Here is a 26514-nt window from a genome sequence, read left to right as displayed (position 1 = left end):
AAACGTTTGAGGGCTCAAATTAATGGTAGAAGATGGTACTTTGTCATAGGAACAATTTGGTTCAAAAGGAACAACGACAGCACATGGAAAAAGCAATGCAATCTTATCATCATGTCAGTACGAACATAATATTGACCCGATAAAATTTTCTAACTATGATATAGAATCAGAAGGTTTAATCGATCAACTGTCAAACAATAAATCCGAATTGATAGAAAATAAAAAATCATTCTAGTTGAATATAATATCAAAATTAATTAGTGAGTGATCGCACCGAAGATTCCCTTCCAGACGATACATGACCTCACGTTCCGTGAACTGTCCCACGAACGTACCATTAGACAGGGTGACTAGTGACGTCACGATCCTATAGGTGTCCAAGGGTTAATATATTGTCCTAAAAATTGATTTGCCAGTTCGTTAAAAAAATATCAGACAGGCGTGTCGATAAAAGTGACAAGAACAATTGTCATGCAAGATGAACATACATACTCGAAGAAGTTCACGATCTTTTATTAGAGATGTGTACCATGTGTACTTACCCGCACAAACTCCTGCCACAAAATCAATAAACACTTGCAAGGACATTGTCTTCTTTTTACGAGCCCGTGTATCGCGTTTCAGCAACATCACCTATATAGGTGGTGTTGGTTTCAGACGCTAATGCCGGCTTTATCTCTTAATGAAAAGTGAAACGTTCGGGTAAGGCGAGTCACAGGCGGAAGAGGTGAGGCGGGCCTAAAGCTGAATGGAAGAAAGGCTTTCGCCTTTGTCGGTGGTACTCGCCGGGCAAGAAATTCGCTATCGTGCAGACGGACGAGAGGGAAAGTCGAATGGGAAATTATTTACGGCTTATTCATACCGCGAAGAAAGAGTGAGAGCGCGAGCAAGCCTCGACGGCTGGGGTTGCGCGTTAAAAGTTTTGGCAATATATCGCGGCGCCCTTATTGTCTATGCAAATCCTTACCTTAACTCTGTTAAAAATACCCCTTGTATCTGAACACCCACCCTCTTAAGCTCGCCCGTTTCGCTGCCTTCGAGGTGGAACAGGGACTAGCTAGAAGAAAGAGGCTTTCGAGGAACAAGATGGAGAGGAAAGTGAAACGGGATGAGGGAGAGGGAGAGAGGCGTCGATATGCCCGCCTACGTCGCGACGACGATCTTGTTTTTCCACGAGGCACGCAGCGACGCCTTCCTTAATTTATCTGAATTTAAATTTAACGAGAAATACCTACCGGAGCCGAGCCGAGGAAAATCGGCGCTCGACCGACGCTCCACAGCCGCTTCGATTACTCACAACATCTGTGCTCGAAAGCGGCGCGCCGGCAAACCTCAAGGTCGCTAACTAGTCCCTGTATTCCGCAGCTTTAAATATTCCACGGATTTCATCGTAAACGGGCCAATCTCTTAAGCAGCTGCGACCTGATTTACTGGCTGGCGAACGTCGCCCGCCCATACTTCGCGCACCCCTAAATGCACGGACAAGTCCCGCTGATGGTATCGCATAATCCATTGCGGTCGAGAAGGGAAAGAAAAATTCCTTGCGGTTGGGAGGGATCTTGGTCATTAGCTTGCCCTCCACGGCGACCATAATGATCTTGGATTGTGCTGACAAGGTTAACGCTGCGAACAATTTTTTCTTGAACTTTTTACTGAAATCAAATGAAGTAGAAAAGAATGGAAACACTTTGCGGTTAGATCTTCATAAATGGAATTAGATCTTGGGAATTAGGAACTTATCTTTCTTATTGATTTTAATGACTTTGAACTATGTTGTCGCGGACCCAACAAATTAAAGGGTGTATGGAGACTTTTTTTGGCTAACCGTATCTGCTGTAAGGAACAGAAGTCGATCATAAATCACCAGTCATGAATTCGAATTTACCAAAAGTTCTACGACATGCATCGAGAAAGATGGTTTAAAATGACGAAGTTGACAAGACATGTCAAGGTTATCAAAATCTTAACTTTCAAATGAGACGTCTAAATAATAACCGAGCTGTTCGAGGTTCCAATTAAGGCGAACCAGAATTGGCGAAAGCTTTCGTTGCAACAAACAGCTACAAATCCGATCAGAGACGCGAACCTCTAACAACGTTCTCGTCAACATTACAGAATATTATCGGCGTTCTATCCATTGAATGCAAAGGGCGAATTAACCGACACGCTGCAAACGATTTGCTCATCCGTGTTGGGGGTGTACGTTGTAACTTCCTGACTTTCGACGCGATTATCACCGACACGAGAAGCGTGTACGAAGAGCAGCACGATCGAAGGGCGGGATAGGGTTGGAGGCTCGGTGATTACGTAACTACGCAGCAAATATTCCATTAATCTGCTTAGACAAGACTTGGCAGGTGACTCGTTAGCGGGACAACGACCGTCCGACGACGTGAGAGAGAGAGAGAGAGATGAAAGGCAGGCATGAGGAGTTTTTCGTGTTTTATAGAGCGAGCAGAAGTTCCGCACGTAGAATAGCCCGCGTGTCGTAAAGCTGATGCGCTTCCTCTCGACCTTACAATTCTAATAAGGACCTTCCGTCGTTATTAATAAAGACCGGTGGAGGAGAAACTCTTCCGCGAAGTACAAAGTTCCGCTCTAAAAATGCTAATCGGAACGAATAACAAGTAGAAACACTTAACCGTATTATGCTACAACAATCCAACGGCGCGGGGACCGCGCGAGATTGAATTTAAAGAGGAACGGGCCTCGGACGACGCTGCTAGAATCATAAAAATATACGGGGTGTTTCCGAAATCGTGGTACAAGCGGCCGAGTGATGAGTCAAGAAAATCAAGCTTGAAAATTCAATGGAAACACTTACTCATAGATATCAGTCGGCTCGTGCGTCTGATCATGGCCCACCGTTTCTACTTATTGTAAGTACCAACACAAACCTGATGGCGTTCAACCAAAAAATTGTATTCCTTTTTTCCGGAAACACCCAGCATATAAAAAGACTTACTATGTTCAAAATGCTGTTACTATTTTCACCTGATTACAATAATTAAGAAAGAAATATTTGTCTAAGGATCTTCTGCATCTAGGAAATAATACAGACAATTTTCATTTTGCACCAACATCGGCAATCTATTCATAGTACATGTAGAAAGTGGGATTTAATCAGCTATTGCAGGAAAATGGCTTCGTTTTCTTCAACGTACTTTCCTTTAACCCTATGACGGCGGAGTCCGGGTCTATTTTGACTGAGTATCAAAATCGCCATTCAATTTCTCAATTTCTGCCGTTAAAAAAATTGGAAGAAATTTCGTCCACTGTATAGAGAAGGATGTACGTACGTATCTACATGTAATTCCGTTCCCCGTTTTACTATAGCCGGGCTCGTGACTTAACCGCATTTGATCGAGACCGTGATTTGTCCGTGACTCGGAGCGTCGTGACATCGGCCCGTTCCTCAAGATTCCGCCATCGCGTCGCCCGGGCGCAGCTTATGCATAAATATACATACTAAAATTGTGTACACTAAATTCTGTTCTTTTGTGGAAACGAAGCCCGGAGACGCGAACCCGGAGAGCTCCGCAGACTTCGGATGCGGCACCAGCAGCAGACGGATCCGCTCGCGGGGGTTGGGTGATTCTGTTTTCAAAGAGGTCACCGCCACCCTCTAAGACGGAAGGGTGGCGCGGCCGACGGCCTGATATATAGCGTTTCTGCATTTAGCTTTCGAATTCCTTTCGAGCAGCCTCGTTATCTTTGTCAAAGGGGATCCGTGGAACGCGGAACAAAAGGAAAGTGCGACTGGCACCGGCGCGGCGGCAGCAGGGCCACCGCGGTGCATGGAAACGCCGGCGAATAATTTATTCTAACGAAGAACCGCAATTAACAAAATGTCTCTACCCTCCGAATGAACAGTATCCTTTTTCAAAATCGTTCGAGTTCCTTTTCAGTCTTCCCCCGGGGTGAATCGACCGGAACGAATTTAACGAACCGATGCGATGGCTCTGAAAAGGGTTCGCGAAAACATGAATATTATGTTTCGTTTTTAATGATGTATGTACATCTCCACCGTACGGAGTTCAGAAATCGAGTGCCGGTTATTAGTGGACTGTCGATTTTCATAATAAAAATAATTTCAAAATAAGAATTGTCTCTATATTTATTGCACTGCACGGCAACGGCAGTGTGTGCCAATATAATTTTACTACAAAATTTTCGTGTTTCACATAATATTGTTTAATGGTGAATTATCGGCGTTAAAATAATTTCAAAACAGTAGGCTGAATCAATATTTCTTCGAATTTAACATTAACACAAAAATCTGAGTGTGCGAATATATACGTATTTTTGATCCACTATATCATTTAAAAATACATTTTTCATATAATTATTAAAATCAAATATCAGAGAACTATTATGTTACGTTACACATACAGTGAGTGTAAAAGGTACTCGTACACCATTTAAAACAGAATAACTTCTTTCATTATTGTACCAAACGACCTGATCTTTTATAATCAATTAGAAGCATTGGTTTACGAAATTACATGCAAAAAAGATTTTCCAGAAATTACAATTTACAAGATTACATGAAAAAGTAAAAACGGCATTTTTTAAAACTTTTTTATATGGACCCTTAAAGGAAATTTAAAATATATGTTTTGTAGATTTATAGTAGTTACATACATGCTGAAAATTTTATCGAAATCGATTAATATACACACGAGCTATAAGCGGTTAGAAATGGCGGAAAGCGTAGTTTCACACGACCCAGTTTCTGCTTAAAATCCACAAAAAATCTTACGATACGTGCCGTATTTTAAATTTTCATTAAGGGCTCAAATAAAACAGTTTTAAAAAATGCCTCTTTTATTTTTGCATGTAACCTTGTAAATTATAATTTTTGGAAAATCTTTTTTGTATATCATTTCGTAAACCAATGCTTCTAATTGATTATAAAAAATCAGATCGTTTGGTAGAAAAATGATTAAAAAAGTTATTCTATTTTAAAGGGTGTACGAATACTTTTTACACTCACTATACCTATTCAATGAATGAAAAAAAGACTTGTCTATACAGAATATAAATATTCTTACTCTTCCTGCACCAATTTAAATTACACTAATCTTTACAATAATGTTTCTTTTGTTCACATGCTTGTCACTATATTCTTGTGTAAAAGGTATGTACCGATTTCAAGACATTCTACGAGCAAGGCACGTCATACATCTTCCTATCTCATTGTTCAACCGTTAACAGAACTTCGATATGCAATCACGTATTGGCGGGCAAAGCTTCTGGCATGAGTAATATTCCCGAATGAATAAAATAAGCTATATTCTAGCTATGTATTCCGAAGTGTTCCGCGCCGCCGCGCCTCTTCAAATCTCGTCTGGCTTTCGATAAAGCTCGGGGGTACTGCGTTTCAAGGGAAAATCTTTATTTGTTCGGCGTTTTGCTTAATGGGAGATCCATCTTTTTCCTTCGGAAGGGATTTGGGGGAGCCTCGTGGGGAAGTACGTGATGTGTGTCGAGGCATATAGGGACGTCAGGGAGGATTAAACATGTATCGGGCAGAATATTGCTTTTATGGAACGGCCGAAGAAAATAAGATTTGTTAGGAGACTTAATAACGCAGTTGCCGAGTCAGTTCTATTCAATGTACAAATTAATTCGTGATTCTCACTGTTAATCAATTGTTAACATAATAAAATAAATAAAACAAATAAATAAAACACTATACTAGACACTGTCTTTTTGCAGTTAAATTGAGAAAAATGTTCTTCAGCCTAAGGAAATAATTTATTGCTATGAAGGAACAGAAGATATGGTTTGCGACACGTGTGATTAGTGTCATCTGTTTAATAATACTCTAAACGCCCTAAAAAGGTAAAAAATAAAAGCAGTATTTTTTTGATAATTGATTAGTGTCTTACAAGATGGAGCAAACGTATAGAAAATGGAGGAGATTATCTCCAAATTTACGCAGACAGGGCCGCAAATTAATTCGCGCGCTTAATGCTCGTCAAAAGTACATTATCCTTGTTTCTCGTGAGCATAAATTTCATTAAACGTCGGGCATATACTCCGGATAAGAAGGGAATAGTTTTATGGGGACATGAATTCCAGTTTCATCATCTCGCAGCGCGTATCTATATTCATTGTTTAATATTTACGATCGAGGTTGCGCGTAAAACAGTTTGACGGGAGGGAAACGAAGCCGTGTGGTTTTCCACGAGGTACGATATCGAAAAACAATTGCCGGCGATAAATAAGGAAAATGGATTCGACGGAAGGGAGATGCCTAACGCCCTACGTCCTCGACCCCCAGTTACCAAGACGTATATCCCACCACAAGCCGCGATATCGAAGGCCATACAATATTTACGCTTTCGGCGGCAAACGCATAAATATTTCAAGAACACCGAGAGAACACCCTTCACCCCTAGAGAAACGACCCTCCATCCTTTTGAGTGTTACTATATTACCCATATTCTGTTATGCTGACCAATATAAAGTCAGAAAAGTAAGGCAAAGTATCTCTTCCCACGGGATATTCAATTAAATGGAAATTCTCTATGGATATTCATAAAACAGGAGCATCTACGATGAAAAAAATGCCCGGTATAGACTGTATATCGGAGGAAATCTTTGTTCTTCGAAGGATGGCCTAAAAAGGGATCAACGTTCGTTGTCAAGAACAAAATGTCGAGGTCGACGTCGCAATAAAATCTATAAATAACAGTATAACCTCGATTATCCGAATTTCAAATATCTGACTTCTCTATTGTCTGAATAGATTCTATGTACAAATATTTCGATGTAAAAAGATTCATCTATTACATCATTTATGTCATAAATCAATAAGGACTTGAAACAGTCTTGATACTAAGCAATTATTATATTATTAATTCTTTTTAATTAATTCGGATAATCAAGGTTCCGGCGTGATTTATATTTGTGTAACGATATGTGATAAACTGTATTTTATATAAACAATCATATTTAAACATTGAGTGTTCATTCTCCAAAATAATGTAGCATATTGAAGAGAATAAAGCAATTTCCGGGGATGAGATTGAAATTACAGAAAGAGGGGGAACGGAAATTGGAAATTGTAAATTAAGCTTGTTGGAGGATGATATACAATAATATGGAACAATAGAGTTTTTGTAATTTATTTCTCTGGTTTCTGGCATCTGTACATTCTTTCATTTCCGCGGAATTTTGTTACTTTACCGGAATAACAGATTCAATATTAACGCAAATATAATGACAGTATTTCTGATAAACTCTAATTTTAATGTCTCTTTGCATAGAACGATAAAATTGTAGTAAGTATAATGATTTTATTAGGGTACGTTTTGTAAACTTCGAAAACTGCAATATATCAATCAATATTGATAACTTCCGGTGATAGAATGCGGGTATAGCAGACATGACATTTAAATCGCAGAACTTGATAAGAATATCATCCACTCTGGTAGTAACAGATCATAGTGAGAAATGGGGGAAGGGAATGGCAACAACACCTATGTATATCATGGAAATCAATAAAGTTCAGGCCGGTTGCTTACCTCTGGTTCATACTAATTCTGAAATGTCGATATCACTTCTAAGATTTAGAGACAATAGTAACGAACCGCAGTGCTATTTTCAAAGAGCATTATAAAATAATCGTCAGAAATATTTTAGAAAATCTTAACTCGCAGATCAATACCATGGCTCCAAAATATATTTAAACTCTATTTCCAATTTTCAATCAAATAGACGATACTCTTGGTTGCTTTGGGGAACAGAATTGAGGAACATTCAAAGCTCAATACCGAAGAAAAATCGTACATCAAGATTTAGGGCTGATTGTAAAAGAGAAGTTTAATTCTATCATAGATTCAGTTAATGAAAAAATTTTCTAATAGTTTTTATTTCCATTTTTTACGTCATGAAAAAGATATTACAGAAAATGGACGTTAGATTGTGAAAGTAGAGGCTTCAAGTTTTAAAATGAATACAGGTTTATTGTTGTATGATTCTTTTTTACGAAATTATAAATATCCAAATTGTATCAACATAGAGGGAGATAAAAATGTGTTTTCTATCTTAATACGTTTATTAGGTTCACAATAATATTTATATATATTTATAAAATTTGTGGCCCAGTGATATCCTTTGTTGACATGCGCACACTGATACCAATATCAATGTTTACTCGTAATTAAGGTAGAAGTATGTCACGACTTAAACGTCGCTTTCTCCATAAGACAGTGGGGGTCCGAGTAGAAGAAATGGGAAAAACAGCCAGCCGGTTGGCGCTTTTATGCAATGCCTCCGTCTGCCTGACTAATTGGTAATTAGACGACGCGCAATTAATCATGCCCCTTAACCCCCTTCTTTCGTTTCGCCGGTCGGGCGAGCCGGGAATCTCGAGTCGAGGAGCTTGGATGTTTAGGTCTATTCAACATGGTCATTCGTTAATGAAGTCGCGTGTCGGGACGCCAAGTTCATTTCCCTCTGAATGCGATGAGTCCGAGAATCATAATTACTGTATTCAGTACGCATACCCTTCCTGATGCGAAACGTGTCCACGCCCACCACCACGCTCCACCCGGAATCTCGATTAAACCCATGTCCAAACGATACTGGAACCACCGGCACTCGCTCGCATGCGATCGCATCCCCCACGAATATTCTGTTTGCCACGAGGGCCTCCGAATTCTTGTCTTTTCATTATCCTTCCATTTCGTTCGCTACGCTATCGCGCCGCTTTTTCACTCAATTAACCCTGTTTTGCTTTCGAATGCCATTCTTTTATTAATTTTTATAAATTATTTTCAAATGAACTATCACGCAATTCACTTATTACGATCTTCATGGGAAAAGAAAATCGTTTGCATTAATTACAATACATAGAATTAAAATAAGAATTTAGTTCTCCCTTTAGTGAATTCATTAAGCAATCAGAAATGTATTGATGTTCTTAAACTCGTGTAATCTTTTTATACATAATCATCTTGTTGTTTCGAGATGTTCAGATCTGCTTCGACAATATAAAAGCTCCGTGACCGGGACCGTTTTCCATATTTCCGTTCTTCATGATTGGAGTCATCGACGGACACGCGCGCGTTTTGGTCCGTTGTCTTGTAGCAATGTGATTAATGCGAATCGCATACCGGAGCTCCTTTGATCTTTTCGGTAGATCGATTTCGGAGCAACAACGCGCGGAATGCCAATCAATCTGGCGACCCATTTCGATATCCAGCCGCGGCCAGGTGTTCTATGAATTCTCCCCTGTTTTTCCTTCGAGAACCATGAGCAACATCGCATCGCGTCACGAGAATCGGTGTCCCGTGTACAACCACACACGGACATCGTCGCATCGACGTTCGACATTCGATCCGGATAACCCAGTGTGTCGCGACGTGTCCACACGGGGAACGTACGTACATACATACAGAGACACACAGATGTGTGTACGCGCCTCGCCGGGGAGAAACCACAGCTCATAGAAGTATATGTACCACCTCCGTCGAAGGGGGTGATTGTATAACATGATCAGCACCCGGTGCATGCCTATAATGTTTTGATTATAGGGCGCACTCGCATTTGACTCCGTTAAACCTGATGCTAGGATTTGGCCTGGAACTTGCGCCGACTTCGAACCGAACCAATCATTGGCAGCTCGTGATACCGAAGTCGCAATGCACAAGCCCCGCCTAAACCGCTTATACTAACTAATACGTTATACGCGTTCTATTAAGATGCTGTTACGGCTGAATAACGAGTCAATCGATAGTGCCACGCGCGGCATCGCGCGCAATCCAATCGTCTCTATTTAGTCTACCCTGGATGATTATCACGTCTGCTTGACAGTTCATCCGGAATTCCAATTGGTTCAGACCTTTTTTGTCCAGAGTTTACCCGGTTCGTACGATCGTAGTTGGTAAAAGTTAGTATAGTTGCCAGCGTTGCTTACCCTGACTGAAAGTGCCCCGTGTCAATTGCTAACGCGGTCGCTGATGATATCATTGCGTACATATTGCGAGCAGTGACATTCTGTGTTGGATGCCTCTATTTGTAGCGTTAAAAATCTTCATAGTTATAATTAGATCGCAGATTCTTCTGGATCCTGTAAAAAGCAGGAGCTATGTGTACTTACGAATTTGTTTCTATAACCTCTTATATAAAGATGTCTCTGATATGTCATATGTTTCTTATACCATTGTTCACATTCAGGTAAAATATTGTTTAGTATTCTGGAGGACATTTATTTCAAATTTATACGAAAATTTATCTGAAAGTTTTTACTGTTTTGCATCGGTATAGGGTTATCCAAAATAGACTATAGGAAGTTTTTTTTTAAATAAAAAATATACTATTTTTTTTTATTGGTTTTTTTATTTAATTATCAGGTGTCATCTATGACAATTATGTGTGTATCAATTCAAAAAAATGCTCAATTCTTGAAAACGACGTGGAATTGATGTTGATGGGTCATTAGCAACATTTTCACGAACAGCAGCAATATATGTATTCATTCGAATACCACACTTTGGTTTACCATAAACAGGTCCAGTTTCATCAAATTTTTTAACCAAACTTCCAATTCTTTGCTCTGTTGGACGATTATGTATGCCGAAAAAATCACGTAATTTACGATGGGTATTTTATATTGAACACAGATTTGCGAAATAAATTTTAATAACTTTAACATGAACTTTAATCGTATACGTCTCCATTGTTAAAATTGTACATCATTGTAGGTGAGAAATACAAGAAAGTGACAAGAAACAAACATGGCGTTTGACAGATATTCCCATTCAACATCCTAAAGGTACTTTTGGATAACCCATTATGTTCACTTTTGATATGAAAGCTGATTTTGCTAATTTCAATCGTCGTGAAAGAAAAGATGAGAAACTAGTTACGGTGTCCCGTCTGGTGTAGTGTTAAGTTGAAAATTGTTATATTTTTAATCGTTTCAAATGTTTCGCAGAATAGGTGGACAAATAGTTGCGCCGTGGTCGGTATGGCTTGCGCAATGTACTGATTAAATGTCGCGTGAAGTGTGTGCTATTGTTGGTTAAGCACAATACGAATTCCTCTGATTGCAATCAATTCGCTTCATGCGCAAGTGAATATATCGTACTTCTCTCGTAAATTATGACAATGGGCTAGTCACGAGTCTAAGGGGAGACACAGTATCTAGGTTTCTTACGACCGAGTAGGCCTCTCTGTGGTATCACTCAACCAGACGATTGAACAGGTAGGATACTGATGGTGCGTGAAATGGAGTAATAACAAATGACTGATTCATTATTCATATGTTCATAACAGACACCTTAAAAAACATCTTATCCGATTAGCAACCAGTTTCGCAATGTGTTCCAGTTCTTTTTATCAGTCACACGCAGCTAAATCCGATTATAATCAAGTCGACCACACATTTTTCTGTGTCAGCTTCTTTTCAGATTGTAATTCTAAAATAGTTACACTCATTTTCTGTATAATAGATATTTTGTCTTGTATTAGAAGATGGTTCATTATTCATATTTACATAACAGACACCTTAGAACATTTCCTATCCCATTAGTTTCGCAATGAATTCTAGTGCTCTTTGTCAAACATTCAGCTTAATCCAATTAAAATCAGATAGAACACATATTTTTCCATCACGGTGTTTTTCAGTTTGTAATTCTGAAATAATCAGACTTATTTTCTGTAACATATCTGGATATTTTGTCTTGTATTAGATGATTCATTATTCATGTTTACATAACAGACACCTTAGAAAATTTCTTATCCGATTACTAACTAGTTACGCAATGAATTCCAGTGTTCTTTGCCAAACCCACAGCTTTTCAATTTTTATCTCTGAAATATTCTCATTTTCTGTAAAATATTCGTACAGACATATCGGCTAGCATCAGAAGATAAGTTAAAAGAACACTTTCATGTTTCCGGTTATAATTGTACAGAGGTTCGAACATAATTGTGGTTATCGATCTTCATTGGATTTAATTCAAGCGTGAGTTACCAGAAGCGACGTACAAGCGAGCAGTAGTTAATCAACGCTCTCCCCGTGTATTTACAGTACCGTCGATTTCTCCTCAGCCTCGATATTCCTGCATGTGTACACTTTTGTATCTCACGGCACGTAGGCATAGTACGTAAATATCCCGTACAGGCATGTACACTTCCCGGTGCATTTATCGTATCTCGGCTCGTCTGTGATTCCACTTGATTGTAACTGTCGTTATTGTATACTTAACCCAGTTACACGTATGTGTGTTATTTCAAAACCCGATACGAGGATTTCGGACAGACGCGATCAGCCCATTACCAAACACGTCAAGATAATTATTACACAGTATCGGAATTCGCTTGCATTTTCACCACTTCGATGGATGGCGAAACCGTGATCCATTAAACTAGACGTAAACTACAATGGCTGTCTTCGTGCTACATCATGATTTGGTATTTTATATTTTAAGTAGAAGAAGTGACGTAAGAAGATGTACGTGAACTTTATCATCAAATGTTCTGGATATTATTAGTATTTCGTGTTTGGAGCACAAAAGATCATCATTTACAAGAAGTTCAGTATTCTAGATCTATTTGAACTTGATCATCAATTTTTCTAGATATTGTTAGGATTATTTTCGAAGATGAAGGTTGGCATCTTGTCCCCCGTTTTCTAGAAACAGAGGAAAAACTTATTTCAGGGAAAAGTCGCGTTTCGTCATGGGACTGCCAGCCAGGTTCATACGCTAGAGCTACATTGATAATACGTGCTCTAGACTCTAGACGATGGGATGAGAGAGGTTTATAGTGCTATACTAGAAGAAATGACATTTTTCTAGAGTACTTGCGATGGATGACTGTGAATAATATCTCTAGCGAGAAAACAGTCAAATAAGAGTCCTGAATTTTTCACTTCAGAAAATGCAGTGTGCATATTTCTGTGGTTGTCAGGAAGAACGCCGCATGTCAAATAATTTCACTTTCGAGATATTGCCGTTTAAAGTTTTGGTCACTTAATGCTTTGCCATAGGATTTCGGTTCAATTGCATTATGCCAAGAAATCACGATATACCTGATTCCAATTCTTGTGAATGCTCTAAGTATGTAGATAATAGAAATAACTATTATTCTGTTGCAATCATCGAGGTCCTGCTACAACATAAAGAACCTTAATCTTAAATCAAGCCCCAGTAGCCAAGGAATTAGACGACGCTCTCAGAAATCTGTATTTAAATTGTACTAACACGCTGAAGATATTTCAATAATTCCGACTTGTTATTATAGAATCGCTGACTAACCGACACAGCAACAACGAAAGGAAAAAATATTAAGGAGATCATTGATTCAATACTGATCGAGAAAACCAAGGGAAGAGGATCCCATCGGTGACCACGTCTGCAGATAATAAACCGGATTTCATGTTCCCGATGCAAAGTGGATACGTGAGCGATTTGAAAGCAGCCGAGCATGTGTGCGACATCCATTTATGAGCGATTCCGTGGAATAGCAACGAAGTCAATCGCGGTGGAGGACGGGTGAAACGACTGGAGGATCGATCAAATCCTTGCCTTTCATTATATCGCGTTTCACTATCTATCTCTTGATTTACGAATAAGAAACGATCACCGCGCACGAGCGTTAAAGAGACCTTTAATCGGAATTCTCTCGTTTGCAGCGTAGGTACGCGCCGTATGAACGTTTCAGGAATAATCTACCGCGTATCAGATGACATCAAAGGAACGTTCGAGCCTCCCTGGCTAATGCAAAATCGCTCGGCCGCATTGTCGATCGCGATTTCGCGCGAGGAGTATCGGCCCACGCGTTGAGGCGCGAACACGCCGTATTCTTGATTGCATTATGAAAATAAAATACCGTGGAGTCGGCACGCGCGCGCGAACGCGAGCTAGCAAGAGGATTTCCTCGGGGACGTCCCACGGGATCTTGACGCCGCGATTTTCACCGTGAGCTACTCTCCGCGTCTCCATTCTTCGAGCAGGTAAGAACGATATTAGATTTGCGCCGGAAGCAAACCTTTTCACGTAACCTACCCCCGGAAAAACTCGAGCGAAAAGCGATAAACGACACGTCACCCCGCGTTTCACGATATCAATTCGATCGTGCGCGAGATGCGCGCTGCAGCGTATCTTCAAATGGATTATTGGCTGGCGCCGAAGAGAGAAGGAGAGAAAGAGGGGAAACACGATGTGGAAAGCGCCGCGTCGTTCGCTCGCCGGAGCACAAAGCGTGCACAAAGACACCGGAGAAGATGGTAATTGAACCCCATTGATTGCCACTCGAAATCAAAACAAACGGTTTACTAATAACCGGCTAACGACGCTGTCACGCTACTTGCACGCGCTCGTGTGAGAGAAGAATAGCGTGCACCGGCTAATCACTCTCTCTCGCTTTGTCCGTCCTTTTCAAAGCGCGATAATACGCACTCGAAAAGCCAACAGTCAGACTGCCATTACTTTTAATTCCCCGGTGAATCGACTACTTCAGCCGCCAGCTCTCTGTAAGGCCATAATCTGAATGAGCTCAAAGAACTCGAGCAAATGGCTGCAAGGTCACGGAAACTTCGCCGCCATATTCGGTCGTCGACCAGCTCTTACAAGGCCGGGAAAAAAGTTCCAGTTCCGATTGGTAGAACTATAGATATCGCAGAATGTCTGCAGCCTTATAAATGCGGAATAAGAAGCGGGGAGTTTGTTACACGACATTCTACAACTGGAAGAACAGTTGGTTAATTATGCAGCGAAGGGGTCTCAACTTCGATTTTGCTGAATCGCAGATATATTGCTGAGGGGAAGGTCCTGAGCAACATGTACTTTGTCCGAGGCGACGGACGATCGAGGTTCAAAAGTTATGAGTAGACTGCGGATCTTTATGCTAAATAAAAATTGTCTGCATCGATTATAAGTCAAAGGAACCAAATAGAAAATTCTTTCTTCTTTGAATTATCTTATTAAGTTGAAACGAATACACCGATGTCCTTAAATCTTTTAAATATGTCCAATGCTTTAAGTTGTACGTTTCTATTTTTGTCATAAATGCATAAAATCCGCAGTCTAGTTATGAGAAAAAGAAAATTATTCTTGTTGAGGTGGAGTGGGGTAAGTCCGCCCTAGTTATTGCAAAGCTGGATTTTAAACTGATGTATTTTCAGTCTGGTATGTAAAAACTTGACGTTCTTGGTATCAAACCTTGTTTCACGTGCTACGGGGCAAGGAAAGAATTATTATCAAGCCTGCTACAAAATGCTGTTTATTGCATTAAATATATTGTTTACTTTTATAGTTAGCCATACAGTACCGTGTAGTAATATTTAGTAGCAAGATAATCTTAGTGTTTTTCTCAATAAATTTTAATGAATACAATAAAAACGGTTTATTTAACGTAAACCTACATCAATATTTGTTGTACTTACCTAAAGTAACAATACAGAATATATTAATAACTTGTAAAGTATTGCACGTTCAGGGTAACCTCAAAGTTGTACGCGTACCTCCCACGTGACTGTTTGCCATTGGTTGATTTAAGCGAGGAAAACCCCTTTATTCTTGGGCGACATCTATGTCGAATAGTTCATACTAACTTATACTACATTAATAAATAGAGAAGCTAGAGAAATTTCGTTCATATTAAAATAAAAATTACCAATTAAAGGATTTGCCCCGTGAACGGACTTACCCCATTCCACCTTACATTAAATTTATAGAATTGTAGTGATTGGAGTAGATTTAAATATTGAATCGATGTTTGCTGTGTGCAGTGTTAGGCAATAAATAAATTTATTTAAATAAATAATTATTTAAATAATGATTTAAATAACAAATTATTTGTTACTAGGATATTCAAATAAAACGCAAAAATAATTGTCTATTATTTGAGCAAGTCTAAATGAATTTACTTAAAATAATAGAGTTAATTGTTATTTACAAATACAATTTGCAATTATTATTTGTATTAGCAAATCATAAATTAAATTGTACTTTCATTCATTAATCCGCCCTTCGGACGAGCCCGACCACTGGCGGTATACCTGAAAAGGTTTCTATGGCAGAAAAAAAACGCGCACGGATCAGCTCCGAATCGGCCGATTATTTACAACCATCGCGCTCCGACAACTTGAACTCCGACAGATGGATAACACGTGCAACAGACCCAAGCAAATTGGTACAAAAAATAGTTGTATTTACGTAAATATTATACATACGGGTAATCACGATACTCCTTTCGCCACGTGTTCATTGCATACATATACAAAATACAAGAAATAAGAGAAGACCAAAAACTATTTAATTGATTTCCACCTCAGTGAAAATAATAAATAATCTTTTATTTGCAAATAAGAACTAATAAATACATCATTTTTGGAATTATTTAAATAAAAAGTTTAGTTATTATTTGCAAATGAATCACACGTTTATTTATTATTTAAAATAAAATTTGCCCAACAGTGGCTGTGTGGTGTATGACAGAAACCAGTTATGTATATTGGAGTAAATGTAGTGTCACAACTACCGTTTTCTTTTCTCAAAAATGAGTAGGTGTAATCTCAAATAGTAAAAACATTAGAAGAATTTATTATTTTGAACCTATTAACCATATTAAGAGAGAAAAATAATTTCTATTGCACTCCAGTTTGTTGTAATTCAGGTCGAAAATTTTTATTTTGCATAAAGATCCGTTGTCTAGTTATAACTTTGGAACTACCATCGTCCCCCACCTCGGATAAAGTAAATGTTACTCAGAACCCGTCCCTCTACAACATATGTATCTGCGAAATTGGAGTTGAGGCCCCCTTTTCTGCACATTTAGCGAAGAGTTGTTCTACGTTGAAAGGGCTAGTTGAGAACGTAGAATATTGCTTCTGAGAGAACTAGAATTTAATTTCGTTTACAACATTCCCGTGTAGTCGCGTACTCAGTGAGTGAAGCCGTAGTTGCTTTTCTCGAAAAGAAAGTTCAACAAAACTTTATTGCATTATTTTAACGAATTTTGTTCCACCGGTTACAAAATACCTCGCGTGAGGAGTTTAAACAAGTTTTTGTATTCGTATGCAGATTGTTCGAAACAAGTGTGATCATAATTCTTTTTAGATACTGAGAGAAGTATACATATTTACAATCTACAAGACTATGATGAGTAATAGTAAATCGAAAATACGGAGCGAAGTTTTCTGCCATGTCAAACATTTTTCTTATGAAAAACAATCTGATTATCCAGTTGTCAGAAACCGCAACATGTAGACGCTGCGGAGAATGCCAGAAAGCACGTCAATGTATGAATGGCACGTGTATATGGTGCATATTCACATTCCATTTTCCAGGCTTCGCGTAGCAGATACATTTTCTTCACTATTAATTTCCATAGTACGTCTGGAATATGAGAATATTTCTTGGTTGTGGTTTTTTTTAATGAAGTCAGTTCATTTTGTAGTTCATGAACCAGGTAATTACATTGAAACAATTTTTCAATTGTGCCGAATTATTTTTAAATGGAAACGTTAATTAATATATTCAGAAGTTTCGACATGGAAGTTACATCTTTCGAATCATTATGTACAATGTTGAAAAATGGACGAGATAGTAGCAAATGTTAAGGACAACATCGCTCGTAATTATTCGACAGAGATTCTACACTTTACTCGGTCTTCAGAAGGCAAACACACAATTTTTTAAGTGGAAACATCCTAAATTTCACATTTGAATGGTTAAATAAAAAGAAATCGACAACGCTAGTGAAATGGATAAATTCGAACATCGTACCGTAATTAAGCTTTTCGTAAAAAAGGGTTTAATGCCTATTGAAAAACATTTCATACGACGTCTCGTTTGAAACTACTTCATTCTATATTTTCGACTTACTTTTTTCTATAGAATCATAACCTTCTTAGCTTTACAATTAAACCGGAAAATTTCTGTACTAATTGAATCGATATTTACAATATCATCAATTTCCTCCATTGAATCGGAAAATTCCTGTACATCTAATTGAATAGATATTTACAATATCCTCCATTTCTTCCATTAAACTGGAAAATTCCTGTACATCTAATTGTAGTACATCCATTTCAATTCTATCTGTACACGATCAATTATCACGAAGATAGCATTCAGTTTTTCAAGCAATTAAGACCCACCCAAATTTTCAGGGCAATAACATCGATTCTATACTTCTTATTTATTTCTTTCTGTGAAATAATCCCCTTTCTCTCTGCACATGAAATCGGAAACCCCTTGTGCACCCAACCTAACACATATTCTCAATTTGAATATGCTCTCTGTTCTCAGATCAGTGAATAAACAAGCGGCAACCAAATCCGCTACTTAATTTTTCATGCAATTAAGACCTCCTCCAGATTCTCTCGCATTAGCAGAATATTGTCCTGAGTAATGGTGACCGCAACGTCTTATTTCACTTTTCCGGTCGCGGGATGTCACATTCACGTACGTCCGCGATATATCACGAATCACGACAGAAACGTATTAGGGAAACGTCGCGTACCAGAAACAATATGAATCCATCCATCTTAGGAATCCGGCCTCGCGATAAATGGCCGGCCCGGAGTAGGGTAGAAGAAGAAAGAAAAAAAGGGTGGCGATCGCAGGGAGGGGGGATGGTGCGCGGATTTGCGATGTCTTATCGCAAGAAGAGGAAACGGAACAAGGGGGTAGAAAAGAAACGGTGAATGGGCGAGCATGTGGTCAATTCTTGGGTGTCGGGTAGTTGCGCAGGGGACAGCCCTGATTGGTCCGTCGCCGCCGGTCGGCTGACGCGGCTTGTGGCTTTCGGCTCGACGGGCTTGCCTCGACTCGCTCAGTCGCACTCGAACCGCGCATCGGTGAAGGTCTTGTGTCGCCCTCTCTCGGCAGATCCTCCCGTACGGTATATTCGCGTGTGTGCGTACCTGCGAGCGATCGTCACGCGATTCTTGCCACGTTGTTTCCACGCCTAATTTTTTTTTGCAACGATGCTACGCGAACGGTGACTGGGACAGGCCATCGGTCAACCACGAAAATTGTATATTTCTCACCGGTACCGAACGATAACCTTTTACACGACTCCTCTTATTCTCCAGTTTCACGTAAACAATACTCCACGATAAAGAAATACTAAACGGTCAAGTTCGTCACTTCATCCCTGCCTCTCGGACGGATTTCGTTTTCTATGAGATAATATTCAAAATTAAACTTTCATCAGTTTTGTAATTGTTTGAACTGACGGGTAAAGTGACCGCGCGCAGCTTATCTAGAGCGGACGTACGCGAACTGTCGTCAACGCTGAAATCTAAACTGTCAATGCGACGTACCCCGTGTGTTCCATCTTGAAAGCGTCGTGTTCGATCCTCTTTGAAAGACTATTATCCAGCACGTGAAGCTCCCGATTCCGTTTGCCAGCGGTACCACCCCCTCCTCTCTCTTCTTTTTTTCCGTTGTCGGTCTCTTTCTCCCTCTCCCTCTCCGCCGGCAGTCGTTTAAAAGGATATTGGACGCCATTGAACGTTTGGTTCTGTTCCCCAGTCGACGCGGAGGACACAGTGAATAGTCGTGCGCGCGTGTTTGCCGTCGACGTGCAGGTCGGGACGCGATCGTTCCCGGCGAAGGGCATGGGTAGTGCGGGAGATAGATCGTCTTCGGTGTAATCTGGCGTTGACGTGACCTAGCCTAACGTAACTTTTGTTTGGGACATCGGTGAACCCGCGCCTACCTCCCACTCCTCTCCAACCGTTCTCGCTTTTGGTGCTTCTCCCCCCTCCCCACCCTATCCACCCCTCGCTCGCTCGTTCGTTCATCTCTTTCTCTCTTACGCGTGTGTGCCCACTTTTCTGGAGTGTGTGCAACCGACCCCACAGCACGAGCAACTTCACGCGTTTATCCGGTAAGTGATACACTATATTTATCTATCGATATGGCGCCCTGTCGCGCCGATTTATGAGTCGGTGACGTGCGAGCGCGGCCCGCGCCTCGATACTACTCCAAATGCTCGTGATATTTATCGGAAATGGAATGTATTAACCAGAGTGCACATGATCTTATCATTCTATTGTTATGTTTTCGTTTATTCGTACGCGGATAAATACTTTTCTCTCGATCGTTTGCCAGAGAAATTATATGCCTCTTAATTAGACGCCATTTTGGTAAGTTGTTTCTGCGATTTTCGAATGTATTATGCAGAAGTGGTATGGGTTGACTTTTGGTATTGTTTGGTCTTTGTATAGGTGAGGTTTGTTTGTATGACGGTTTCTAACTGAATAAATCAAGGAATTAAGGACCGAGGAACTGTCGGTGGTCGTGTAATATTATTCAGAAGGGGTACAAATTGATTTTTAGTAATATTCGATTTTTGTATGTTTGTGGCGTGTTTGTATGTTGGTTTTACAGCGGTTTCTAATCGAATTGAACCGGTGAATTTATGGTTCTGGCTTACTGTGTCTTGCACGAGGGTGGAAATTGGATTTCCCTGTATGCATTGTAATATCTTATTCCCGAAAATTGTTGATCCGAACGGAATATAGAAAAGACGTTCGTTCTCGTCGCAATATTTCCCAGGGCTTCTAATACCTATGTCGACCTGCGATCGCATAAATAATTTTTGCCATTACCATATTGGAAAACGTTCTTTCAATACCGTAATATACGTCTAGGGATTATAATTCATCCCCGATCGTGTTCCAATTTTTCTCCCGGCGATATTTTCATACTTTACCGCCGACTAATGCCGTGCTACTTATTAGTTTATAAATTCGCTGTTTCTAATCATTGAGAGCAACTGAATACGGACCAGAATAAATTTTACCCTTTACGTAAAAATAATCGAAATAAAGAGAATATACGATACGTATAATTGTGAAAAACAGACCTATGTCTATTTGAATGAAACTTGAAATATTTCAAATTAAACTGTTTGGTAAAGTGTTTCTTTAAGAATGACCTCTAGTAGCATGGCCACTTTTATTTCTAATCAGCAGATTTAACAACTTTTGAATTGAAATTGTAAATCCAATTGGTATAAGATTTAATATCATAAATAGCATTGCATGTAATATTATTTTGCTTCAATCATTTTAACGAGGACGGTTCTACAAGAAAAAAACAGGAAAGTATAAAATCAAATTTTTAAAAACCAAACTGCGATTTCGAAAAACTCGGATTTGAGGAAGAGAGCTATGCGCGTTATTGAATACGTACAGGCTGGCGCGTCGGGCTATGACCTCCCGTTTCTACTTTTTTCTATCAACGCGCGTCAGTACTTACGAAAAGTAGAATCAGCCGACCATGAACAGACGCATCCTCTTCAATGGCACGCGTACTCTACGATTTTCGCAAAAACCATGCCTCGGACAAAAAAATGTTGCTCTACACTTTCGACCTATATTGTCAAATATTGTAGAATCACTTCTCCGATTGCTTAAAAAATTTATTTAAATCTAATTAAATGTGACCAAAGGTTTCATTTACTCTCTAACTTGTCATTTATGCAAATTTCAAAATAAACTTTCTTATAAATTCAAAACAACTGTGTCTCTGGAATGATAATAGTGTTGGAAATGTATGTTGACAATATTAAACAGTGTTTTTCTTCGATGTGCAAAACGTCGTGATAAGCACATGAAGTATCCGACGAATTCTATGTATCATATGTACAGATAATATTAGTTATATTAGTTCTTTATAAAATTCTGTCTGTCTTATATCTATCTTTCTCATTCAATCGCTTATTTATCTAAAATTTACAATCTCCTGCGGCCACGAGTGCCTCGACCGAACGTCATCCGAAGTTTCTATTTTCGATCGACCGTGGGCTCGTAAATCGAGCGTCTCGAGGGTCTGGGTTGGTCTGCAAACGGAACGAAAAGTCTCGCTAAAATATCCAGCGGGATACTGGACAGAGGCGTTTACGAATTTTTCATTTCGCCCGAGAAATTCATAACCCGTCTTCCGGCGGGGGTGCACGGCCTCGTTAAGCCAATCGCAGGACGATCCGGTGCAAAGCGTCGAGTCACCGCAGAAATAATATTCGCTTTGGCGAGTCGAGAGCTTTGCCAAACCGCGGGTAGCCATAGAAACAGACGGAGAAAAAGAAAGAGAGCGAGAGAACGAGTCGCGTTAGACCTGATGGCACATGGTGCTGAAAATAGGTGGACACGGCGTGTTGCATCTTTTCGCGGGCCCGTTTGGAACGGCTGTTCCAGTATCTCGAACCGTGGCCAGCCCGGAGAAAAAAGCGAAAACGCGGTACGAGGGAGGGAGGCGAGCGCTAATTGGTTAATGCCGGTCATTACGGAGCTGCGGTGCCTCGGCTAAAGAGAATTAAAAATAGTCAGCATCCTGGCGAAGGCGGGCCGGAGCCAAAAAGAGTCACACCCACTCCGATCCTTTTATTAACCTTTGGCTTTCGCGCCGAGACCACCGCCGTTAATTGAGAATATGTACTCGGTATTTTCCGGCGGGGATCGGCGAACTGAAATTCACTTTGGTCTCTTGATTTTCATGTAAACAGGCTCTCTCTCGCGAAGTTCGACGCGCGAATCCCGCTTTGCTTCCCACTGTTTGGATTCCGCGTCGTCGTATGGCTGCTTTCCGCTTGCTCGTCAAATTCCTCCCTCCCCGGCTTAATGCTCTTGTATATGGAAATCAGTGGAATATCGATAAGGATTTCGTCTCTTTTTTTTCTCTCTCGCTCCTCGCTTCCTCTCGTTCTCTCTGTCTATTCACGGTTTTCCTCGTTCACCGCTCGATCTCTCGTCGTTCAGTCGCCGGGTACACTTGCTGCCCGCACCTGTCGACCACGCGAAATCGTTTCGACCCTACCCCATTGACTAGGCAAAGTTGCGAAACCATTTACCGTGTGCGAACTTCGTTATCGCGAGTGTGTCTCGCGACCTCCCGCCACGTGATTGGGCGATTAGAACCACTTCGCGCGCAGTTTGACGATCGGCTCTTTCTTAGCACAGCCCGAAATCGACCACCGGCTCCGTTTGCTAACACTGTCCTCCTCCTCCTTCTCCTCTTCCTCCGCGCAGTTTCGAAATGGTCTGCGACCTAATTGTCATTTAAAGCGGAATATTCGACGGCAATTATGCCGTTTCCATTATAGCACGCTTGACTCCGGCGACTGACGCCGATGCATTGTTTAATTTCGTTCCGCGATTTATCCCCGTCGCGTTGCTTTAATTAAATCACGCGTTTTATTGCTGCCTGCGCGAACACGGTCGTTAAAGAGCGCCCGGTTATGCACCGCGCGTTTTGAATTTATAAACGTATCGGTGGAAATGATTATTTCGTCGGCTTTGAGATGATTAGCAGCTCGTGCCGGAAGATTTATAACGAATCTCGGGGAAATTTAGGAATGTACGCTGGGAAAGCTTTTGTTAATTTGCGATCGTATGTTGCTGCCGCGATCCAAGCTTTAACCTTGAAACAAAAGATTCGTTCGTATACATTGCCGCAGGTTTATACATTTTTGTTGCATTTTATAATTATTCATGGTAATGATTGTGTTCGTTTTCACGTCGTCCGATTGACCAATGAATTATTCTGTTTGGTCCGAATAAATGGGTGAATGATCACTCCCATAAAACAGGTTATTATTTATTCAAGCGTCCATTATTCACATTAAAGTTGTACAAATATTACGTTGCCTTTTATATTTCCTGGTACACATGGCATACCAATAATGTCGCTAGAAAAATAGTTCGATCAATTTTCGTCGAGGATAAAGTGAAAAATGTGTGCTTTGTTAAGCGGTATCTGTCAAGTATAAACAATTTTGATAAAAACACTGTAACAAGATGAACGTCGGTTTTAAAAAATTATTACTATAATATGTACTTATTATTACAGTGTCACACTAAACCTACCATCACCGTTTAAATTGACCGGTTCCAGATTTTTTATTTTACGATTAGTATTATAATAAAAATAATTTCATAAGAAATGATTGTATCTTTAGTGGAGCACATATTATACAATAGTAGTGGAGCACAAAGTCTAAATAAAAACAATCTTGTCATTTTTATAAGGGAATATGTACCAGTTACTTTTAAGGCTCGGTAGGTTTAGTGTTAAACATAGTCAATGTTTAGTAAAGCTTCAAACCACTTCAAAATAAATAGTATAATATTGAAATAAAAAGTAGAATAAGCTGAATAGCACGTCTAACAAGAAGATCAACGTTCATCTCGAAGTAACAAATTGAAGAATATGCAAAAAACTTTCATAAAAATTTAAATACACCCAGCTATGACTACCATGAAGTCGTCAAATGCAGTCGTCTTTCGAGGGTTAATATCGACATATTTTTTACGGGACGAACCCTAAAGCAGCATTCGAGAATCGGTCGCTGTAGGGAAAAGAGTGTCTTTATCGGCGTGATGAGTGTACACGTGAAAGTATGACTATAAATGTTCAATGGCCACTTGAACCCGTAATAGGCATTCGATTCTTGAGCAGAAAAGTATGAGAAATTGAAAGATTCTAGATAGCCTGGCTCGAGTACTCGTCGGTTGACGTGTAAGTTCGCATAGTCACGAGAGGTCGAGCGACTTACACACTTGTCCTTACTACACGGGAATACACTTACGTGCCGCGGCATTCATTTTCTGCTATCGTGGATTGTACCTCCACGCTCGCGGGATTGAAAAATCCCCGATAAAAATGTTACATTATATTTTTCGCGTTCCCAAACGTTTCGGGATTACTCGGACTCACGGGATTGCTCATGCTCGGGTGAAATTGCTGAGAAACCATTAAAACCACGTGAACGAATTACATTTAACATTTTATTTTCAATTGGATCGTTTATTATTGAAATTAATTATTTCCTGGAAATATCGTCACAAATTGTGGTGCATGTGGTGCAATTTTTATGAAGCGTTTTTTAAGAAATACTTTTCTTGATGATAGTTCAATCCGGACGATAGTTTCGTTATCTATGACCAAAATAACTTAAAGAGTTAATATAATTACCAAAATGTAGGTCAGTCATAGTAATAATCTTCTGTTTTAATCGTATGGAGTACACAAAATATTGATTCAACAATTTCCAAAACGTTTCGTTTCCGCAAAAAGGTCCGAAATTTCGTCGAACTGTTTATGGTCGACCGGCAAATGTATCTATCGATTGCATTAACGCACTGTTGCGGTCACTCGAATATTGAGGGTGGTGTGATATTATTTGCCCTCTATTGATCTCACTTCTGTCTGTTGCGCCAATTGTGTCAAATTGTTGCGGAAAACACATGTCGTCGACGTCTATAAAATATAAATACCAGTAGCCTAGTTTACGTGGAAAGTTCCCTTTTTTATCAATGAAATGTATTAAGAATATATTTTCTGCCTATCGGTTTAATTAATCTATATCTTCGGAACACACTTGTGGGTTCTGAATATTTCATTCCTGACCTAGACTGTTCGTATTAAGCTCTGCGAAATTCTTTACCTTTATTGCATCTTGAGCCGCAAGTAATGAGCCCAATTAATCCTTTGTTCTGGTTAGTTTCAGAAGAATACGAGGAGTTTGGTGTATTATTACTCGTACAATTTTCCGTAGGCAAACTTTGATATTCCAAGATTGGTCTCTCCGATTCAATTACGTCGAGCAATTTAAAACTTGCACTCTCGAGACTCCTAACTTCGAGCTTATGAACTTAGACGTGTCGAACGAAGTTATTGCAGTAATACAAAACGTGGAAACAGTAATGTGAAGAAGGAATATTATCGGATTTGACTATCGAGTTACCCTTATCGCTAGTAATAAATATTATTCATAAAAATTCAAGAGAAATAATGTTGGGTCCGCGGTATATTTTTCAACTGGATACCAGATAAAACATGCACGTTGCTAGAATTTCTCTTCGCGCGAGAAGACGTCCAATATTTGCATAAAGGGATTGCGAACAAGGTCATTTACGTTTTTGGGGTTTTCGCGCGATATGTGCTCGCCCGTTTCGTTCTACGACACCGCGGGAATGCAAACGCACGCAGAACCCACAATTTTCGCACGTAATTGGTTCCACGCGAAATGAGACGATTTTCATTGTATTGTCTGCTGTTTCGTACATTGTTGCGTTTGTATCACGGATATAGCTGCAGTTAACAACGATCTCGTTTCTGTAGAAACTTTCTACTTTACGATCCCGTTAAAGGGCAGGCAAATTATCGACTAGTCTGGCTCACATTTAAAATTCTGTATAGCGCAATCGTAATTTAGAAAATTATCTAACTTCCAATTTTACACATTAAATGGAATCGTCTTAAACTTGATATTGCACCACAATCCTTGGCAGAGCGAAGAAGCTTTTATTTAATCAAAATATCTGACAATTAATTTATAAATGTGTATATGTAATGACTAGACTGCGGATTTGTATGCATTTATGAAGAAATTAACTGGGTGAAATATAAAACGGTGAAAAATATGAAAAAGTCTAAGAATATTTTTATGTTGTTTTTAACGTAGAAATACGATTAAGGAGTGGAATGAATCTTTGTTTAACTGTTGTTCCCCACAATCGATGCGGAATAATTT

The 26514-nt window shown here is 39.7% G+C and overlaps 1 protein-coding gene across 5 annotated transcripts in view; it reads left to right on the top strand.

Moving 5' to 3' along the window:
• The first annotated feature begins 18789 nt into the window (after nucleotides 1–18789).
• Ddr (discoidin domain-containing receptor 2) overlaps nucleotides 18790–26514 on the top strand; it is a 334142-nt gene continuing 326417 nt past the window's right edge. For 2 of the 5 annotated variants that reach the window (XM_076429976.1, XM_076429971.1), the window contains exon 1: nucleotides 18790–19863. The gene's annotated coding sequence lies outside the window, so the exon portion shown is untranslated. The remainder of the gene's footprint in view (nucleotides 19864–26514) is intronic. The other 3 variants (XM_076429974.1, XM_076429972.1, XM_076429975.1) reach the window with 3 other exon arrangements.

Source organism: Lasioglossum baleicum, chromosome 9 (assembly GCF_051020765.1).
Source record: "Lasioglossum baleicum chromosome 9, iyLasBale1, whole genome shotgun sequence".
Taxonomy (NCBI): Eukaryota; Metazoa; Arthropoda; class Insecta; order Hymenoptera; family Halictidae; genus Lasioglossum; species Lasioglossum baleicum.
Note: the sequence above shows the minus strand (reverse complement) of the source record. Positions and strands in the feature narration are given on the sequence as shown.